The sequence below is a fragment of the Myotis davidii genome, unplaced genomic scaffold (genome assembly GCF_000327345.1).
Source record: "Myotis davidii unplaced genomic scaffold, ASM32734v1 scaffold2339, whole genome shotgun sequence".
Lineage (NCBI taxonomy): Eukaryota > Metazoa > Chordata > Mammalia > Chiroptera > Vespertilionidae > Myotis > Myotis davidii.
This window is the reverse complement of record NW_006290672.1, coordinates 44,013-49,742: the sequence shown is the minus strand read 5'-3', so window position 1 is coordinate 49,742 and position 5,730 is coordinate 44,013.

Here is a 5,730-nt window from a genome sequence, read left to right as displayed (position 1 = left end):
AGGCTTTTTATTTTGATGTAGTCCCATTGGTTCATTTTCTCTTTAGTTTCAAGTGTCCTAGGAGCTGTATCAGTGAAGAAATTGCTTCGGCATACGTCTGAGATTTTGTTGCCTTTGGATTCTTCTAGAATTTTTATGGTTTCCTGTCGTACATTTAAGTCCTTTATCCATTTTGAGTTTATTTTTGTGTATGGTGTAAATTGGTGGTCTAGTTTCACTTTCTTGCATATATTTGTCCAACTTTCCCAACACCATTTATTGAAGAGACTATCTTGACTCCATTGTATGTTCTTGCCTCCTTTGTCAAATATTAATTGATCATATTGGTTTGGGTCGGTTTTTGGTTTCTCTATTCTATTCCATTGATCTATATGTCTTTTCTTGTGCCAGTACCAGGCAGTTTTGAGAACAGTGGCTTTGTAATACAACTTGATATCTGGTGAAAGATTGTAATGTTTTTGTACCTGCTGGTGTAGGTGTAGCTTCAGCTATGTCTTCATAAATTTCCTTTTCTCTTTTTACAATGGTCCTTATGGTGGATTTATTTCTTTTGAAATGGCAGGCAAGCTTCAGCCCTCAATCTATGGTGCATACCAAGCAATTCAACTATTTGTTATACCATCATGACTTTTCTCTCCTTCTTGGGAGCACTTCCAGCATCACTAGTGGCACTTCATATGGGTTTCATGGTGCTATTCAGTTTATGGTATTGCATGAAGCATGATGAAAAATATGTGAGAACTGCAAGAGATCACTTTTTACTGTGATACGCTGTTTATTAGGGAGGCAAACTGCTCACGCAGAGAGGATTACAGTCACATGGCATTTGAAGCAGATATTTGCAAAACTTGAGCTCACTGCAATAGCAACAAGAGGTGGTTACAAAAGTATGTACTACAGCTAATTTCATGCAGTTATGATTTAATACTGCATCTTTGTTTACATTTCTCTCAACTGTGAGTGGTGCTATATACAGTCTCTGTGTGCATAAATTTGGATGAATTTTAACTTTTCATAAATTTGTGTATATTTTGTGATAGTAAATGATAAAATAGACTACTATCTACACATATTTTATGCATTTAGGACATACTTAACTTTTTCTTAATTTTTTATATTTCTAGGCTATGCAGTCCATTTGAGAGTTTTTTCAAATTTTTGCAAATCTCCAAAACATTTTTCCAATATGTTTACTCAAAAAAATCCACGTACAAGTGGACTCACGCAGTTCAGACTCATATTGTGCAAAGGTCAACTGTATATCTATAATTATATTCATCCTAAATGGGACTAAATATTCTAAGACTGTCAGGCAGGATTTGAAAAATAATCCAGCCATGTGTTTATATGAAGCATATATAAATCAATAAGGAAAGTAAGAGATAAGATGGTACTCCACATGAACAGTAACCAACAGAAAAATTATCTAACTATATTAATAACCTCTCAGAATAGACTTTTCAGCCAAAAAAATAACTATTTTAAATGACTTTATAATGATGAAATATTTAATTGATCTGGAAGACATAGCTTATTGAGTGGTATATATAATACAGTTTCTGTACAAAAAATGTACAGAACTATAAGGGCAAATAGAAAAAATCTGTCATCTGGATTAGCAGAAGACAGCTAGATTCTCATCTCTGCTTTTGCATCTAACCTATTGCAGTGCGTTGCTTTGATTGAATTATGTGAAGAAGATACATATCCTCACACACAAAAGTATTTTAATAATGTTTTTAGATAATAGTGAGCACTCTCCTTTGAGACTACATGAAAACTCATCCAGTGGTAGTTTCTTAAGTTTAGTTGGAATGTGAAATCAGAAATCATATCACTGAATTTTCCATATGCTATTACATTAAAATCCACTGGTCTACCTTGCACTCTGAGTGGATGTCGTACCCATGCTTTATTTTGTGACATTAAGCATAGGTCATTTGGAAAATAGTGGTTCTCTGAATTGCACAGGTTTTCCAAATGTTAATACAGGATAAAAAATCACATGCATTAATAATCCCTACCAATCTTATCAGAAAAGTATCTTAATATTAGGAAGATGTCAAACTCTAAGGGAAAGATACAAGTTTTCCAAAGTTCCAATATTCACTTGAAAGCTCAAATTTTATCATTAGCAGAAAATGTCATCTGTTTTTTTCTTGACATGACAGGTTCAACTCATCCATTTTTGAGAAAATATCTGCCAAATATCCAAGTCTGAGTAACACACATGTGTCTGGCAGTCATTCTTTCAAGTAAAAATGTCATTCCATGAAAAAGGAGCTGGTTCACTTTCCAACTCCAACAATTGCATAAGTGCTTTTCCTCAAAGCAAACATCTTATATCAGAATGCAGCAGAAGTGCTCTACGTGTACTTCCATTTCATCACATGGATTATTTAAAAGGTCAAAATTAACCCTAGCTGGTTTTGCTCAGTGGATAGAGCGTTGGCCTGTGGACTGAAGGGTCCCAGGTTCGATTCTGGTCAAGAGCACTTGCCCAGGTTGTAGGCTAGATCCCCAGTAGGAGGCGTGCAGGAGGCAGCCAGTGAATGATTCTCATCATTCATGTTTCTATCTCTCCCTCTCCCTTCCTCGCTCTGAAATCAATAAAAATATATTTTAAAAATAATTAAAAAATAAAAGGTCAAAATTATTGTTTACTGCCTGATCAGAAGCATTCATATATAAAACTGGCCATTTTGTTTCCTGACAGTGTGGTGGTGAACAATCCAATGACCAGTTGTACAATTTGCTATCACTATCCTGATTTATGCTGGGGTGCCAGCAGTTTTACCAACTATTATTTTGCACCATTAGTAAAAATGTAAACACAGTAACGACAACAAATAACACATTTATGTTATTATGAAAATAGTTTTGACTTCATGAAACCATTGAAAGAGTTGTAGCCTAGTTGATGTGGCTAAGTGGTTGAACATCGACCTATGAATCAGAATGTCATGGTTTGATTCTGGTCAAGGCACATTCCCCAGGTGGCAGGCTCGATCACCAGTGTGGGGAGTGCAGGAGGCATCTGGTCAATGATTCTCTCTCATCATTGATGTTTCTATATCTCTCTCCCTCTCCCTTCCTCTCTGAAATCAATAGAAATATATTTTTTAAAAGAAAGAGTAGAGACACTCAGGTATCCATGGATCACACTTAAAGAATTATGTTTTCAATTTTTGCTGCCTCTGCAGCATTCAAAACAGTTGAGAATGCTTTTCTCATAATTCTCTCTTCCTCTGCATGTTATTGGCATCATTTTTCTTGGTTTTCTCTATTTTTCTTTCTGCTGCTCTTCATTTTTTTCATTTTATTCTTTAACCTCACTCTCTGCTAAGACTGTTCTTTCCAGTTGCTTATACAGTTTTCCTGGCTCCTTCATCCGCAGAAATAACTAAAATCCATATACTGATAACTTTCAAATAAATATTTCTATTTATTTTATCCACATTATATTCAGATCTCTAGCTTAAGCTGTCTATGGAATAGAGATGTTGGATATATATCTCAAATGCCATCTCATCTAGATTGCTCTCATCACCCTTCTCCATCTCCAGTTTTTCCTCCTCCAATATTTTTGTTTCCCAAGTGAATAGCAACAGCATCTCCCATTTACCCAAAAGAAACCTGAAGTCATTTTAGACCTCTTCTCTTTCTTCCTCATGGCTAATCAACACAACCTGTCCTCAATATATCTCACATTCTAGGATCTCCATTCCTCCAGTTGCTCTCTTCTTGGTTTAAGTTTTTTACCATTAATCATTTATGCAAACACACCTCCTTCTCATCTCTCTCTATAAAAGAGATGGTTCTCATCATATCCAAAGAACATATTTACTTCCTTTAGTGAGCTAGGGACATCCATGACAACAAGAACTAAAGGTCTCCATCTCTCTATGTAAATTAGCAATGTAGCTGTAGTTAGTATTGAAATTATATAGTGTGAATTCTCTTATTTTGCTCTTCTTTTCAAAACTGTTTTGGATAGTCTAGATCCTTTGCATTTCCATATAAACCTTTATATGGAACAGGATTTAATGGAAAGTTTTTACCAAAAACTTCAAGAGGAATTTCAGTTAAGATTGCATTAAATCTATGAATCAATTTGAGAATTGACATTTTAACAAAGTTCAATAATCTGATCCCTAAACATAGTATAGATAATGTCTCTTAGCATCGTTTTGTCGTTCACATTCTTGAACATATTTTTTAATTGTCTCTAATTTTTATCCCTCTTTTTAAAATTTCAATATCTAATTGTTCATTTTTATTACAAGAAATATAATTATTTTATTCTGCAAACTTGCTAAACTCATTTAATATTTCTAGTAGCTTTCCATATATTCTTATTAAGTTTTGGCACAGATGATCATAAAATCTATAAATATACTTTGCTTCTTTATTTCTGATTTGAACAATTTATATCAATTTGTTGGGATTTTTTTTTTGCCTGAACTGGCACCTTCAGTACAATGTCAAATAGAATAAATAGTAAAGGCAGATAAACTTGCTTCATTCTTTAATTGGGGAAAAGGCATTTAATCATTCACAATTAAGTATGATGGCAGTTTTAGTTTTTTTTGTTTGCTTGCTTTATCTGGTTGAGGGAGTTTTTGTTCAACACTATTTTGTTGAGAGTTATTATAATGGTTTCTTTCAATCTTGTGATATGGAAAATTATATCAATTGATATTTGAATCTTAATGAATCCTTTATCCCTGGAATAAACACTCTTTTGTCATGATGCCTTCATTTTTTGTTTATTAGTGGATTCAAGATGTTAAAATTCTGTTTAAAAATTATGCATCTATGATCATGAAGAGCATTGGTCTCTAGTTTTCATGTTATGTGTTTTTCCAGTTTTGGAATTAAGGTAATGTGTTAGGAAGTATTTTTTTCCTTTTGTTTTTAGGAAGAATTTAGAATTGGTATGAGTGCTTCTTTAAATATATAGTAGAGCCCTGGCTGGTGTAGATCAGTTGATTGGAGTGTCATCCTGTACACCAAAGGGTGGCAGGTTCAATTCCTGGTCTGAGCATATACCCAAGTTGTGGGTTCAATCCCCAGTAGGGGAGCATGTGGGAGGCAGAGATCAATGCTTCTCACTCACCAATGTTTATTTCTCTCTCTCTCACACATTGATTCTTCTCTATTTTCCATCTCTCTCTCTCTCTCTCTCTCTCTCTCTCTCTCTCTCTCTCTCTCTCTCTCACCACTAAAACTATTTAGGCCTGGAGTTTTTATTGTAAGAAGATTTTGAACTGCAATATCAATGTCTTTAATAGATAATACAGTTATATGAGTTTTTATAACTTCTATTGTGAATTTTGATAAATTTGTGTCTTTTAAAGAATCTGTTCATATCATCTAAGTTGTCAAATATATTGGCTTAAAGTTTTTCACTTATTATTATCTGTTAACTAGAGGCCCGGTGCACAAAAATTTGTGCACTTGGCGGGAAGGGGGGGTTCCCTCAGCCTGGCCTGTGCCCTCTCGCAGTCTGGGACCCCTCAGTGGATGACCACCTGCTGGCTTAGGCCCGCTCCCTGGGGGATTGGGCCTAAGATGGCAATCAGACATCCCTCTGGCAGCCCGGCAGCCCTCAGGGCATGTCCACTTGTCAGCGAGGAGTAGCCCTAAGCTGCAGACATCCTTACCACGGCTGAGGAGGCAGGAGAGGCTCCCACCACCACTGCTGTACTGACAGCCCTCAGCCTGGAT